Here is a 17811-nt window from a genome sequence, read left to right on the forward strand (position 1 = left end):
ACCTTTTCTTTAAAAAAAATAAAAATGCTGTATTTCAATTTCTGTAAAGCAGACAACTTTTTTCAAAGTAGTTGCTGAAACTTTAATCTTGATTTGATTGTGTCTGGGTTTCTTTTATTTGTGAATATTCCAACATCCAGCCTTTGATGTTACCTTTAAGCAGAGCCTTATCAGGTCCTGAAAATAGCTTCACAGATGAAATTTTTTTTCTATTGTATTAGCCTGGTTTGAAAAGAACATAATTGACCTGCTATAATAAAAGATTTGACTTTAAAGTTTGATCCCAGCTTACAAGGGTTTGCATCTCTTGGTTCTGCCTTTTGAACACTTAAACAAGAGACATTTTTCAGCTTCTAAAAGGCTTTTAGCTCATCCACATGTATGGACAGTACCTAATGGACCCTACCCATTTATTCATTGGTCTCCACAGCTGTGAAATGTGATTCTTTTACAACTTCAAAATGCTTTCTATTTTTAGGTCAAAATGAAAAATCCATTTGTCTTATTTAGCTTTTTAAATATTTATTTTATGGTATTTTAAATTCTTCCTGCTTTTGCCCTGGGGCATTTCTTCAAATGTGCACGTGATTGAATTGGTTTTTGAGACTGGAAACAGGAGCCAGGTTTCACTTCCTCTGAAACTGCAAAAGAAGTGATGGGGCCTTATTAGAGAAAGGGACTATTGCATTTGCCTTGTAAGGAAGAAGAAAAGCTGTACTGAAAAGAATTATCATGATGGAACTTGAAAAAGAATGGGCTGAATTCTTTTTTGGATGTGCTGGCTATGCCAGGTGAGAATCTGGCCCAAGGATTTTTCTGTAGTCTGTAACTTGAGGGAGGCATGAAAAGTCAAGCCAACAACATTTAATTGTCCATAGATCTTACCACCCCAATGGAAAAATATGATGATTTCTTACTGAGAAGCAGAAATAGATTCTGTATTTGCAATGTCTCTCCTATTTCCACTCCATAGGTCTGTGGAATCAAACATGTCAGTTCAAAGGATGGAAAATTTTGTTTCAGGGGAAGGCACTGATTGAACGGCTGAAGGCTGATTCTGCAGGCTGTGCTCAGGTGCAGGGGTTCCTGCTCACTTACACAGACCTATTGATGAGAACTGGAGCTCTGCACTTTACAGATGCTGGGCTGGGGCTGAACAACCCAGCTCCGTGTTTATGCAGTCAAAATTCTCACATCAGCTAATGGGAATTGTGTGAGAACAAGAATTTAGTAAAAGGGGAGAATGGCAGGATTTGGACCAGGACCAAATGCTTAGGAAAGGCTGTGCTTCCTGCCCTCTCAGTTAGAAGTTGGGTGTTGTGAAACAGTCAGTAGTGCCAAGACAGTTGGCAAGTGAGCAAGACTGAAATAATAGAATTAAAGGAGAGAAGGACTTTTTGCAATTAAAATTGCATGTACTGGCATTTCTAGTATGTGGCAGAGATCCTGCACATTTTACTCCTGAGTAACAAAGAACAGAGCTGTGTATGTCACCATGGAAATGTAAATGGAGCTCCTTTGACAAACAGAGAAATGTATGCCATTCCTTTATGCTCAGATGAACTGTTCGTAGTGGGATGCAAAAGAAGAATGGGATGTCTGTTACAGAAAAGATATGAACATGCAATTGTAGTACCTTGTTCCCCCTTCTGTTAGATTTTCATGAGGAGCTTAAAACATGCAAGGAGAAAAAGAGAGGGTGATTTTTTTTCCAAACTAATTATTTAATACAGTATTTATAGCAGGCAGTGAAAAATAATAATGATCAAACATGTGGCAAAGAGCACAGAGGTAAAGGTGTAAGTTTGTACACTGTGCTCCTTCTGCTGGGGATGTCTACCTGCTTATTTTTCCATAAAAAAAAGGGGATGGATATTTGTGAATGCAAGGAAATTCCAAAAGGGGTGGGAAGCTGTGTTACAATATTATGAAGCTAATTGGAGAGATTTTTTTGTTTAGTTTTTATGATCAACAGATGTTTGGGAATTTGTGTTCTGACTGCATCATTCTTTTCTTGTTTGAGGCATGAGTATTCGTAGAGTGCAAGTTAAAAAATGAACAACCATCGATACTGGGAGCTCAGGAATTCATAACTTTGCTAATATTCTGAAGATATCAGCTTATATTTTTGCTGTGTTCCATTTGGAACAAAGAGCTTGTTAAATAATATCAAATATTTTTCTGGGGTTTATGTTGCTGCTTTAACATATGTTTGTGCTTGATTCCACCAAATACTTCTGAGTTCAACTCCCACCATGAGTCTGAGAACTGAGTGTCTGGCTCACATGTTTGGATATTTGAACTAGAAATGTTTTAGATCAGCAAAGGGAGGTGGAGTTGCCAAGCCAGTTGCTCTAGAGTCAAACCATAAAGGCAAAGAAAACAGAGAAGGATTTAAATCCAAACTCTCTATTTACCTTTTTACTCCTTTTGGAGCTATGTTTTACGACTGTCATAAGATGAAATAACTTTAAAATCTTCAGCAAGCCAATAAACTTTGCAGTATCCTGTTTTCCTCTCAGGAATAAGGATGAGGCTTCTGCAACTCAGAAAGGAAAAATTTTAATGGCATCTGTTGTTCACTTTATTTCACTTATTTTCATTTCTTTCTAACAGAAACCACTCAGTTGCTTCTTTAACCCATATTCCTGATTTAAAATAAATCATTGAGAGTAGCAAAGATGCTTCACCCAGCTCCTGTTTTGGATATGGAATCTTAAATAGTCTCAAGGAAATTTGTCATACAGATATAGTGTGCTCTTTGTAAGTTACAAAGTAACTTTTTTTTTAGTAAAGCTAATAGAAAAAATTAATGGAAATCATGAGCAATCTGAGGATTTTCTAATAACAGAAAAGGTCAGTAAATTAGTAATTGCCTCTGAAATATAATCATAATACTGCCTAGTGACTAAATTGGCTTATTAAAATATGCTCAGGAGTGACCATTAAAATATTCTTTATGCATTATGAATTAACTATCCTTTTTTTTTTTTTTTTTTTTTTAATTTGGAAGAAATTCACGTTTAGGAAAATTAGGGAAAATGCAGTGCATTCAAAGATAACGATAATCACATTATTTCTGTAGACATTGGGGAGAAGGAAGTAAGCTAAGGTGATGCTCTTTGTTCCCTTGGTACTAAAATGGAACTGATTTTGAAATGAATGTGATGCCAGGCAGCAACACTTCACAGTCAGTTGAGACAGAAAATACCCAGCTGACCATGCAGGATTGCTGCAGGGAGACAGAATATTGGGCAGTCAGAGTGAAAACAGCGCTGGAGAAAGGACCACAGTAGATGATGTCTTCCTTCCTCACAAGGTATCTATTTTTCCCCCAGAAGTTAGTGTTTCTTTGAAAGCTGGTATTCCACATCTAAGCTAATAATCCTTCAGGATAACTTTAAGGTAGTTGTTTCCCAAATACCTTCTGAAGGATCTGGTACCACCTTCTCCTTTCTGACCACACCATGTCTCATAGCCTGGATCTCATCTTGATTCCTGCTAAATAACAGGATTTTGATGACTGCAGCTTCCTCTTCCCCCACCACATTGATGAACATTGATAAATATTGTACTAGGGAAAAACTAGAGCAGATTTCTCTAGGAAGCACAAAAGAAAAATTCTGACATATTTTTAAATTTTCTGAAGAAAACAGTTTTAGCTATCTTGGTAAAATGAACAGCCATGCTTGTAGGAGACCTCCTTTGTATAGAACTGTTGCTATTATTACTAATATTGGTAATAATATTATTACTATGGATAATAAGAAGTACCATAAAATCAGGTATAGATCTGAATTAATAATGATGAAGCTAGGCATAAAAGTTATACTATGAAGAATAACCTTTTACCCAACATTTTCTAGAACATCAGAAAAAGCTCATGAATCAAATAAAGATTTTAAATTTCAAAACATCATGTTACTTCAAAAATAGAGCACTATTCAAAAATGGGCAATTCTCTTTTAGATGTGTTCTCTGAATGGGAATTCCCTACATATGTAGGCTGCCCAGCAGCAGGGTAAGATGCAGCACACAGCTCGTTTCCCAGCCTGTTCCTACCCAGTACCAGAAACATCATGTTCAGCACTGGTGTAGACAGGTCTGTGAATGACAATTCAGGAAGCTAGAAAATTCTCAGTGAAGTAGACAGCTGGAGAGCTTGTCACAGAAAAATTACATTAAAAGATTCCAATCCACCAAGTCTTTTTTACCATATGCTCAAACACCTGGAATACAGAAGAGCTTTCTATATGTACGTATGTAGCCAGAAAAAATGTTGTGCTGACTTCTACCTACTAGAAATTGGTACATCATTTGTTGTATTTAAATGCCCAAGGGACACACTCCAGTCAGGAGCTGACAGGTACCAAGGATCTACAAAGATTTATAAAGAAGAGCTTGAAAAATGCTTGAAAATTATGTAACAAAGAAGGAATAATATATAATAACCTGATTCTGTTCTGATTTTCATCTGTATACATCTGAGGTAATTTATGGCAATCAGAGCAGAATTCTAGATTTGCATTTTGACTAAGTTTGATTAATGCAGCAGATACTGATCTTGCTATAAAGTTCTAAACCTTCCTTTTACATGTTATTAAAAAACCAAAAATTCTATATGTTATTCACAAACAGATGCTAATGTTGTTACCTTTCACAGGTTTTTAAACTAATTTTCCAGTATAAAGTACTGATTCACAGAGAACCACTAATAAAATCGAAAATACAGCACAGCATTCTTTTATGGTGCCAGCACTGCCTGGCAGTGCTCTTTACAAGGAAGTATTCTTGTCTGATAAAAGATTCCACAACTAAATTCATTCATAAAATTAAGATTAAACAATTTTCTTGTATCTCTTCTACTTTCTGGAGGGGTCATGACTGCACTAATGAAGGTTAAGCAGACTGAGGAATGACTGGTAGAAAATCTGTGGGAGACCCCTGACACGTGTAGCTTATAGAAAAAGCATTATAGCACCTACCACATCATCTGTCATATCAGGTGAAAAAACTCTTTCTTCAATTCCCCAGGAATTTCAAAGATAATTACTCTAAATACAATGGGTGAAGAATCCTATTAGTTACGAGTCAAGTGTTCAAGCTCATTTTTTCCCCTCCTTCTGTTTCATAAATTTGGCTGGTTTTTCACCATCACTTTTTAAATGTACAACTGTGTTGAGTCCTACATTGAAATTATAATTGAAACTGAAGCCACAGAAACATGTAAGACATGCAGTGCCCCAGGTCAGTTTGCTGTGCACAAGCAGGACAGCAGGCAAGGAGCCTCCTTCTGCCAGGGGCCTGATCCAGGCCCAAGCTGCCTCCTCTGGTGTAAAGATCAGTGCTAGGACTCCCTGAGCAGACAATGGAAACTCAAAACCTTTGATGTGTCCTTACATCTGTTCATAGACTTGTCCACACTTGAACTGAGGAAGGACATGCTGTGTATTGTGAAAGTATTTCAGCAGATATGGAGTCATCCTGTGAGAATTTGAGACTGGGCATGTTGACTGTGTGCAGAGCACAGCTAGCTTAGTAGTGAAATGTCTGCATCTGAAGGAAAAGAATAACTCATGATTGCCATCTCTTTGCAAAGACTTGAGTTAAAGGGTAATACCAAAGCTATAAATTTTGCTGGTTTTGCTGTGGCTGTGAACCTACAAAACTTGCTTTGTCTTAATGGAAAATCCCACGACAGACTAACAAAAGACTTGGCTGAGGGTGGAGGAGATTGACTTCTTGCAGAAAAAATGTCTATCAGGGAACCAAACTAAAACATGAGGTTTGTTTGTGAAGAAGGGATCCTTGTGTGTGTTGCCATGAAGGTGGTGAGGTGTAAGTACACCGGGTGGACACAAGTAATGCTTGTCAGTCCCAGGAACCTGGGCTTCTACACTGTATTTCCACTGTTAATGTGTCTGGCAATTTGTTGTTTAAATGGTTCTTCTGCCCAGTATACACACCTCCCAAAAGGGAGAATGCCACAAAGTGCTTGAATTCAGGTGAACAGAGTGCACAGTTTTATGCAGGGTTTGACAGTTTCTCAGCAGCTTTGACATTTCTTCCCAGAAGAGACAGATGGGTAGGAGAGAGGTCTGAAAGCTCAGAAAGGAGGCATGTCCAGCTCACTGCACATCCTTAACAATCTCTCTGTGGGCTCTCTGCAGTGTGTGTTCAGACTCCACCCTGAGTGCACATCTTCAAGCTCTTAGTTCTGTTACACCTGAGATTTTCATCAGGTTAAAGAAAACCCAATATTTCTCTTGCCCAGAGCAATTGTGGGCCCAAACTTTTATAAGAGACTGATTGACGATGATTCTTTTCTCTGTTGGTAGGAAAGTCACGGACACTAAACCAATATCAACCATTAGGTCAATTTGTGAGGGAAGACACAAAAAAAAAACTGTCACAAAGGGCAGTCAAGCAACTTAAAATTACCGGTGCCAAATCAAAATCCTTCAAGCTCAGATGTCAGGCAAAATAGTCACATTGGAAGGCAACATGCCATAGCAATCATACTAGCTAACAAAGAATTCAAGAGGAATTTTATTAGAAATAGGAAATATGTTTGTAGCAGAAAATAGAAATGTAGTAAAATATGAAAAAGTGAAAGTCATGCAGCAGTACAACATGAGAGTTTTAAACTCCAGTGCAGTCTTGGTGTTAACATATGGCTGGAGCTACTCAAAATGTAAAATCAGACACCCTAGAGACTAAATGTCTAGAAGAGATTCTGATTCTGGATAAATATACTTCTAACCAACATGAAGAGATGAGAAATCAAAATCACCAGCCAGCAGCTTATCTCCACCAGTATGAAGAGCACACTCGGTAGGTGCAGTGTGTTCTTCAGATGCCAGGACACAAACACTCTCCCAGAGCTGTCAAACGCAAACTGACTGGTGTCACGAAAGGAGGCCATGCAAGAAAAGCCCTTGGAAACCCATTAGCAAGCAGGAGGCATTAGCAAGGCAGTCACAGCTCTGTAGGGCACTTGGACACAGCAGCAAATGGCAGGAGAAGAAAAGACTCTTTCCTGACCCATTCACTTACATTGGCAAGGAGTTACTAAGGCAAAGAGTACAATCATTAGAAGTGACCACATCCTTAGGTCAAAATAGGAGATTTCTTGATTAACTCAAGGGAGCAGAATCTTCTACTAAACCTTTGAAGTCTCTGGCACTCATAGCTAATCAAATCTACCCAATAACACCTGCATCATTTGTTTTATTATTTTTGACAGAGAACAGAATTTGTCAGAAACCTTGAACGCTTTATTTGTATACAGGAGAGTAGCAGGGAAGGGCCAGGGGTTCAGCGTGTCCCAGTTTACTTGCTCCGTGTATTTTGAAGTGCATTTCTCCTCATGGCTTTGAGACACCAGCAATCTATATAAAAAATACAAAATATTACCTTCCTCTTTCACTGTTTTGAAAGTTGGAGAGATAAGAGGAGCTGTTGGGGAAGCTGTGGCAAGAGGGTGGTGTAGAGGAAAGATTGTTGGCTTCAGCAGGATGGATGTTATACATTGCTAATGGTTTGGACACCTGGTCCCAGGTTACAGAGAGAGCACAGAGGCTGTAATCACAAAAGAGAGCACTTTTTGAATTTGAGCATCCTTCATCTCTGTCATCCAATATATTTTCAGTTTCTTCATTAGATGTACAGAAAGGTATTAGTGAAAGGCTCAGTTGCTTTTCAAAGATTTGCTAAGCAATTCTGCTTTGGAAAAAATTATTCTGTGAAGTAAATAAATAAATAAACCTGACAAACGTGTTTTTTCCATAACTCTGCAGAACTGCACATCACCTGCTGGCACTTCTGAATTCAGTGTGCTGCATATCTAATTGTTTTTGCTCTCCTGTATTTTGCTTCCCTTTCAAAAGCTTTTTCTACTGCAATTGGTAAAACATCTTGTGGGCAATTCGTCTGCTTGCAGCCTTGCCTGTCACATTGCTTTTCCTTCACAAATATTATAAGGAAATAGAGAATGACTGTCTGGGGTGATATAGGTTCTTTTGTTGCCATTACATATGGAGAGACTTGTGTTGTAAACCAGCTACCACCTGTTTTCTTCTGAAAATGAAAAAGCAGTTTCTTCTTTCTTATAAAATGCATGAAACATCTAATTAATTTTTCTCATATACAGTCATTTACATAATAAACCCTTGTAGAAACACATACTGAAATCTTAACCAAAATTCTCAGTAACCCATTAAGACTTCATGTGTGTTTAATAGTAGTATTTTCATGATTTGGAAAGGGAGGGAGTGTGTACTGTCACACTGTGTTACTAAAGCCAAGAAATCCTGCAAATAATTTGCACTCAGTTTTGGAGTGACAGGTCCTTTGTAGCACTGTGCACGTCCTCTTAGGTCAACTCTTCTCAAACCTTAAGACTTTAGTGTTGGTACCATGGAGTATTTCCTCTTGCAGATGGGTTGAGCACTGTTGCTTCCAGCATTTATGCATGTATTTCTCCCAGAGAGTTTGGAGTTTGATACAGGTTGGCATGTAGAGACCAAGAGGGTGTACTGCACCTCCAGCTCTGCAAAATCAGTGGGATCTGTTGTAGAAGGTTAAAAGGCCTGTTGATAAATTTTGAAATCTGGAGTTTTCACTCTTTCTATCTTTCTATCTCTCAACAATGCACGAATCAGGTTTAAAAAATGTTGCTACCTTCTACTCCATCAAAATGTTGCAAACTCTTTCTATACTGTCTCAGCAAAGTATTTGTCATATTAAGAGCTGTAAGATATTTATGCCTCAAACACCATTCTACCTTGATCAAGAAGGTATCAACAATTTAGTTAACAATCAGTCACAAACACAGAAAAAGGTATAGCAGAAAGGCAGTGTGGCACTCAAGGCCGAGCATAGATAGATGGAGTTTAATCATCTCTGGAGCCTCTCTGGGGACTGTGAAGGATTTTAGAGAAGGCCATATGCAACTGGTAAATTGGTTTCAACAAATCAAAATTATCTGAAGCAAAATTTGATTTTTAAATCTATTTTTTAATCTAAAGCACTCAAATTTCAGATAAAACAAGTGGAAAAGGAACTGTCATTTTTAGGATAGAAATCTGGATTTTTTCGAAGACAGTAACTGCTTCCTACATTTTTTTCTGAAACTGTTATTCTCCAATTTAAAACACTGTCAATAATGAAACATAATCTAACAATTATGCCAAATTCTCTTGTTCATTTAAATTCTGAGGTGGTGCAGTATCATGCTGACCAGATCTGAGCCTTATACCTCTTCCAAAAATGCTTTACAGAGAAAGATGAGTTTGGTTCATGTCAAATGACTAGTTTTCATCAATTTTTTCTCCGTCTTGGGGATAAAAGGGCCTGTGGTTTTTAGCTTTTTTAGCTCCAATGGCTAATTCTCTGAGTTCTCTCCCCTACTCTCTCTCCTTCTGTGAGTTTCCATGTCTCAATATTCACTGCAGTGAATGAGGAGTGGCTGAGGGAGCTGGGGGGACTCAACCCAGGAGGCTCAGGGGGACCTTTTCACTCTCTACAACCACCTAAGAGATGGGGTCAGTCTCTTTTCCCAAGTGACAAGTGATAGGATGAGGAAATGACCTAAAGTTGCACCAGAAGAGGTTCAGATGGGGCATTAAGGAAAAGATTCTTGACTGAAGGGGTTGTCAAGCATTTGAACAGGCTGTCCAGGCAAGTGGAGGAGTCACCATCCCTGAAAGTGTAAAAATGTCATGTACAAGTGGCACTTAGGGACATGGTTCAGTTGTGGACTTGGCAGTGCTGAGGTAATGGATGGACTCAATGATCTCAGAGGTCTTTTCCAACATAAACAAATCTTTGATCCCGTGATTCCACCCTAAATTAATTCCAACAAGGTAACTGGTTAATTATGTATTTCTAACCAAACACTTGTGCAATTTTGAAGGAGTATTTTTCCCAAGGTGGTCATAAGTTGCAAAGGTAGTTAGCACTAGGCAATTACCATTTTGAAGAATAGATGTTGTCACCATTAAAAGTGGGTACTTAGAACAGAGAGTAGCAGTGTCACATTCATCACAGCATCTAAGAGACAGGATGCTTAAATGCAGTGAGAAGGCTGTTAATGCAGAAATGTTTTAAAACTGCCATCAGATCTCTTGTAGTCAATACTGGTACTTTACATAAAAATTGCCTGCACTGATGATAAGGTAACTTGCCTGAGCTCGAATCATTGGAGAACAATCAAATATGATAAGTGATTGCCAGCTGCTGCCATTTTCCAAGTAGAGACAAAGAGCTGAGGTAATACAGCAAAGACAATTCACAGGAACTTCAAAGGAGCAACCCCTTCAAGCATTGTGTCGTCCTGACACTCAGTCAATGTAAATGATACCTGATTTTTATAGGCAGTAACAGGTTTATTTTCAATGCATCCAGAAACTTCTCTCTGTATGTAGTAGACACCGCCTATATTGAAAAACAGCATTATATATCTAACTTGTCCATAATTATTATTTAGAACACTCATTACAGAGACTGCCATAAAATATTATCAGACCATCTGTAGTGAGCAATTGAAGTTGTTGGTGACTATGTCCGTGGTCAAGGGTGCAGAGCACTGTTACAAAATGATGCCTGACTGAACTTCAAATTCAATGCATTAGCAGAGGAGGCATATAAACTGAAGGATAATTTTTATTTTCTAATACAAAGTTGTAATAAATATTGTATGTTTTTATGTTCAGGAAATTTCCATGAACTTACATGCAGCAGGGCAAATATATACCTAATTTTTTTCAAGAAGAAAGGAAACACCTGTTTTGGGACCAATTATGAACTTCATAGAACTATCAGGCCTAATTACTAAATAGCTACAGGATTCTCATTTAAGCAAAATCAACCATACTTGAAAACTAAACTTAGAATGTAAATGATGCAATCATTCATAATTCATTCTGCCAAGCACACAAAAGCAGAGCCTGCAGTAGGCTGTTTTTAAATCTTTTGTGCAGGTTAATACAGCCAATACTAGATTTTTTTTAAAAGCTGTTAGGAAGAAACAGATCTTCTAAGGGTACAATTTTTTTATTCAGCATTTTATTACCAATCTTAAACTTGAATACATCTGCTTTAGAAGAAAGACTTAGCAGAAAAGGTAAAGTTATAAGCAGACTGTCTTTGAGTAATCTACATTTCCTGCTCAACAGAAATATTAGCTGCTCATTAAAGAATGTTGTATGGCCATTTGCAAGACTCCTACTTGCTTGTAACTGTTCAGCTAAATCTTAAATCTGGCAGTAGATAATGTCTATTGCCCATACATTAGTGGAATCAATGATCCAAGGTAATCCAAGGATAATTTCTCAGGCGAGCTAACTGAGGGCAAGACCTCAAGATCTCAAATACAGCTACAGCTCTCCTGGGGATGAAGAGAAGACTCTCGATATCAATCCCTGATTTGCAGGTCTTAGCCCTTTTGCAGGCTAGAACGACCACACAAATTAGTTGTCCAAGATCAGGTTACTGTTGCTGTTACCCTTATCAATGGAAACTCACTAGAACAGGTGAATATCAGCTCATCTTACGTGGCATTTTTATGTGAAATCACTTTTTGTGCTCAAATAAATACCACCCCATGCACACATGAATATTATCCCCACAGATACCTAGTACCACACATTCCAAAGCAATAATTTATAGTGGTTTAGACAATAAAAACAACATCAACAATAATAAATAAAATATATAGGTTTATAGTGTTTTTCCCTTATCAAAGTGCAAACTGTAGCCTAAGCTGAGAAGTTCAATGTCTGTGGTGTTTCTGTGTACCTGTACTAAATACTTTTTAAGCTACTGTTAATCCTATGAGTAGCTTGGGAAAGAATTTGCAATAAAAATTATATTTATAAAGTTTAGTTTGCAAATTGCTTGAACCGATTGCGAGATCCCATTTCTTTGGCATTACTTATTCTTTATCCGTTATTATGGAGAGAAAAACAGAGCCTACTCATTGATCACAAATTCTTTGCTGATGTTGTAAATATATATAACATATTCCTGTAAATATAATGTTTTTATATTCCATCTCTGTCATCTACCACTTCAGAAAATATTATTAAATTCCCTGTGCCTTAACCTTTCTTTGACAAAAAACACTACATTCCTCCAAAATCACTTTCCACAGACATTCCTAGCAATCAAACACTATAGAATATAACCTCTCCCTAATTTCTGTCTTACTCTACAGGATATACACTTCCACGAAGCCAATAAAATTCCTGTGGATTCTGCACTGTCTAAGCACTGGGACTCTGTTTCTCTCACGGGGACAGTGTCCAGCCAGGAGTCGGTCGGATCCATGCTGGGCTGGCAGTCTCAGTGATCCATGTAAGTATAGCACTCACAGGGATGACTGGGTACAGACTGTCCTGAAAAACCTCTTTGCCATTAAAGCTGATTTAGGACCTTCTGTTAACTCTTGTTTACTCCTGATTGTTCAGCTTAAGACTGGTAATATCATGTACTGCTTCCCTCTTTTTATTCACACTGGTAAATCATATTAAATGGGGCTTTCTGCAGATGGTCGCTGTGAGAGCACATCTCTGGTTGAAGATAGATGGTAAGAAAGGAAATTTGAAATTGCAGCAAACCATGGATTCTTGTCTCTCCTTGTCATATTGAATACCTGTATAGTCACTCAAGCTTTCACTTGAATTGAGGTTTGTGAAGAGTTGAATTCCCTAGAGGGTGTGCTGAGATTTTTAATTTAACGCTCATTAGTTCAACAAACACAATGCATTTGCATTTGCAGGGCAGGAAAATAAATGTTTAAATGGAACTTAATCCCGTATTTTGAAAATCTGCAAGTGATTTGAACTCTCTTACTGGTCACTTTGGATTTCATTAAAGAATGATGGCATGAAAAAATAGGAAGCCACAGTATTTTTCATAATTTGAAAATATAACATTACAAATAATCGAATATACTTGTCCAGAGATTTAAGTAAATTTTTCCACAGACAATAATTTATATAACAAGAAAGAAAACCCCATTGTCCACTTAGAAGGGTTAAAGGTGAGGAAGTGGGAATACAAATTATGCTATGCAGTCAAATTCTTGACATAATTGCATTTGTGTTTTGTGTGCAAAAACCACATTAAAACATGTTCTAATAGTAGTATTTACTTTAAAGAAATCTTTCTGCCCATTTATTAGGAAACAGTAAAGAAACTATGTAAAAGTTCAAGCCTTCAGCATGTTTAACCATTTATGAGTAGTTAATGAATATTTTATTAACTATTGCTTGAAAGAACAACAAAAGTGCTGCTTGCCAATTCAGAGAAAGTAAGTGATCTTTAGTTTAATGATTTAACACATATAAGCTTTATGAAATGTGCTTGTTGCTATGGCACATGTGCATTTCTCTGACAGAATAGATGGGAAGGTAACAGGATACACATGGCATTCTTTTGCGTGAAGAATATCGTTCCTTTTGGATCACTTTGAGTCTGTCTGACTTTTTTCTTCTACAGGCATAGTTTCCTACCTTTACTCTCTTTTACTGAATAGTATTCTTTGCTCTCGGAAAAAATGCATCCAGCAATTGAGTCACCCCCTTTCTGAAAGTGAACAACCTTGTGATGCACTTTTTTCAAGTATCTGTTGCGTTTACAGTAGTTGAACTGTGACATATTTTGAAAGATTCTGAAAAAATATTGCTATTTCTGCCAGTGGGAAGTGTTTCATGGATGCAAGAACAGTACTGAAAATAAAGTTCAAATTCCTACTATATAGGGTATTTTTACCTCTTTGTATATCAAACACTATCCAATATACCCTTCTCCCTAATCCTGTCTTACTCCACAGGATATACACTTTCAGGAACCATTCATAATAATATGTGGTTGTTATTTTGACTATGGTTGTTCTAAAATGTCAGGTAAGTGTAACAGATTGTGCTGTTTGTGTAGACCCTGAAACAAATTCCCAGTAAAGAAGGTACAACTTAAACATCAAATCATTTGTATGACTAACGCTAAAATCTGATTGGAATCTAAAAGATAGGATGTTGATAGGAAACTATCAGCAAGGATGACATGTAATAGGACATTTAAATGTATAGACAACTCAGAAGAGAAGAAGCTGGGGATATAGTAGATGAATTTGTTAGTTAGGATGTGGAATTACAAAGAATGATATTTGGGACACTGAAATGGCAAGTGTAGCTAGAAAGCTCAAGAGAATGTGTCTATTTCCTGATGCCAGTAAGGAGAGTAATGAGGGAATACATGTTTAAATTACAGGCCTAAGAGATCTGCAATTCCCACTTGAAAGTATGGAGATCCTAAGAGTTTCTACTTAGAGATTAGATTGTCCGTGGGACACCTGTTCCCTGGTTAAAGCAGAGGAGGTTTTGAGTGGTCTGGACTACTATAAAGACAAAAACATATGCAATGCAAAAACAGGGTCAGCTAATTTTTGCAGGAAAAATATCATGTCAAAAACAACACACACTGTAAAACAGGGTACCACCAAAAGAAGTCCAGGTAGGAGTACTGGGAGAGAGACATGAAGACTAATTCAGTGCATCTTCAGTAGAGAGAAAGAAAATGAAAATGCCTATTGGGGATGAGTCATGAGGCAAAACTAAGGACTTCATATTCCACTGCAATTAAAAAAAAAAAAAAAAAAAAAAAAAGTGAGACTTCCAAGGAACAAGAGGGTATCTGCCATATGACCTGAATTGCTTCGCAAGCTCTTGATTTAAAGTCTCTGCAGGAAAAAAAGGCTCCTATATTTGCAATTGAGTTATTAGATCACAAACCAATTCAATTTCAGCTGAATCATGGGACCAGATGCAATATGAGCCTCAGAAATATTGATAATATTACAAATATTACACTAGAGAAATGTAGCTGAGAGCTGGTGATATTCAGTATATGTACTGTGAGTCCTGTAAGCAAAAATAAGCTGTTAATAAGAAATCTGTGAAACAAGTAACATTATCTCTCAGAGTCTGTAACAGCTGACAGGCAGAAATACCTTGCTGAGCAACAGTATCACATAAAGAGCAATTTGCCCAACAAGTGCCATCAAAAGTACTCCAAACTGAAACAGCGAGGACAGCAGCATTGATAGGGATCATCCTCTTCCAGCAGCCCTAGGAAAGCAATTGAAGAAGAAACAGGCATATCTCCAAAGGGGTTGTTACATGTCAAAGCAGCACAGTATGGATCTGCCTCCAAACAGTGCTGACAAAGTCTTCTGGTAAACTGGACATTGGCATTGGCTCAGAAACTCTTAATAGTGAAGAGCAGCATTTCTCACAGACAGCCTCTGAGGGCTCTTGCCTGCTTTGCCAACATTCAGGAGTGACTATTTTGTCATTTTGTAATTATGCAAGCTCTCCTGTCACCTGACAGAGTCATCTTCATCCTGTGGTAAGTACCTCCAAACCCAAGTAACTATGGATGCTTCCAGGAAGCATTCTAGTTTACACTGAACTTGGTATAAACTGAATGAGGCATTAAGATCAGAGCAGGATACGAGCTTTTATTTTAGGAAATGGAAAGGGCAAGGAAAAAGTTATGCAGTGCTATGGCATCAAGTTACAGTGACTGCTGAGAAAAGAAAGAACACAAGGCTGAGTGGAGAAAAGCTGGTAATAATGTTCCATTCTTTGGACAGACAATTTCTTTATCCATCCAAACCTTAAGAAACCTACCAGAAGTACCGCTACAAGAGTCAAAATCTCCTCAACCCTCTGGGCTTAGTTCCCTTTCTTGTTAGTGATTCACATCCACATTCCTGTATCTGGGACCAGTGTCCTCCATCGGGCTGCAAAGCAGGGTTCCTCCTGCCTCTCGCTGGAGCACTGTTGAACTCCATGTGGAAATAAACGCTGGCTGAGAAGTACAAGCAGGACTTTAGTCTCCTGGTTCTTACCTGAGAGAGGACTCTGATCTAATTCCTGCTTTAGTTAATGTTATTTGTACATATTGAAAAAGTATTGGCAGGAAAATAATCTTCTTTTCTCTCTCCTTGCACCCCCAAATAACAACTTAGTAGATGACAATGAGAGTTCAAATTCACTCAGGCAGAGAACAGAACGAGACCTGAATCTCCCTCATGCTTCAAAATTTACCTAGCCTTTAAGATACTAGAAAAGGGAAGATTGATGAAAGCGACCCATTTGTGAATCTTTTCCTGAAAAGACACCAAAAAATTATTTAGCAAAGATAATCCAAATCTGTTAAGTATTTGAGGGGACTAAGTGAAACTGCATCTTTGTTGAATTTAGTGCATGGAAAAAAAATAATTCACCCACCATTTATCTACAATTTTGTTTAAAGGGAACTAAGCATAAATTCCAGGCAATTTAATAACTGGTTTGATAAGACACACAGATGCTCACAACTTGAAGCAGATATTGTCAAGAAGAAGGAAGAGAGGGGGGAGCATTCACTTTTCCAGTGATGAATGTTCAGTTGAGATCATGCATGGGACAGAAAGGGAAGTGCAGAGAGTACAGTGATTGACAGTGAATGGAGATTTCTGCCCCATGTGGTCACAGTGAAACTGTACAAAGGAAACTATAGGATACAAACACACAGGCTGACCTGGCTGCAGGACATTCACACACGTATTGTAATCAGAAAATTGACAGGTGCTACTGTCTGCCGAAGTGCCCTGTTCAGACAGTGTTGCACTGCAGTGAAATCAGATGATTTCTTGCCAAACGGGCATTTCAGCGTAAGAAATCTGACCGCTGTACCCTCAATGCCTTCTGCAGAGTCAGTGGGAAAGGCAGCCAAGAGCTGGGTGGTGATGGCAGCATGGACAGAAAATGACCCCTGTGGCAGTGCTGGACCATCACAAGGCACAGAAGTTGATGACAGAGCCTGCGCTGGAGCTGCTGTGCTCCGAACAGGATTGTCTCCTCTCCAGTGAGCGGTGACCCCGCCCGGCCGCCAGCCACACACCTGGCCGGTCCATCCCTGCCCTCCTCAACAGGGCAGGGGACACAATGAGGTGGAAAATGCCGTGGATCAAGATAAAACCGAGATCACTTACCAGTTCCTGCCATGGGCAACACTTGATTTGGGAAAAATTATTTTATTTTAAAATGGAGTCGGAAGTAAAGTTAAAAACTAGTCCGTGCCCCCACCCGGGGGGGGAGGCTTCACTGCCTCACCCTGATCCTTCCACCTCCTCCTGCCCTGAGCTTCTCTGAGGGGCTCAGCCCTGCCCTGGGTGGGACCGGCCAATTCCAGCCGGGACCGGCCAATTCCAGCCGGGACCGGCCGAGTCCAGCCGGAACAGCCCCCCTGCCCTCACGGGCCGTCCCGCGGCCGGAGATGGACACCCGGGACGGAGCAAGGGGCGCAAGGCAGCCGGACAAGGGAAGCACAGCCGGGGCAGGGCCGAGAGGTGCCAGGGTGCGTGAGGGAGCCGGGCTCCTTCCCACCTCGGCAGCCACCCAAGCAGTGCCACCAGGTCAGTCCTTCTGGCTGGGTCTGGTTCATGGTCACAGTGACAGAGAAATCAGATGCAATTGCAAAATAATGGCCGACAGTGCGTCCACTCCCAAAACCAAAGACAGAACAGGGACCCTGAGTGCTTCAGCTCGTTTGGAAAAGAAGGAGGAAATGGGGTTTGGAAACCTGCAAAATGCTACCAAGAATTAAAGCAGCAAAAATACTGATGGCAAATCGCCCCCACAAGTAATCCGCCAGTGTCAGACTGAGCCAGCACACGGGTTTTCATGGGAGAACGCGCTGAGAAGGACCGTGGGACAGGCTGTCCCTCAGGCGGGCTCCGGGCTGGCAGGCAGGGCTCAG

This window comes from Aphelocoma coerulescens, chromosome 10 (genome assembly GCF_041296385.1).
Source record: "Aphelocoma coerulescens isolate FSJ_1873_10779 chromosome 10, UR_Acoe_1.0, whole genome shotgun sequence".
Classification (NCBI taxonomy): Eukaryota; Metazoa; Chordata; class Aves; order Passeriformes; family Corvidae; genus Aphelocoma; species Aphelocoma coerulescens.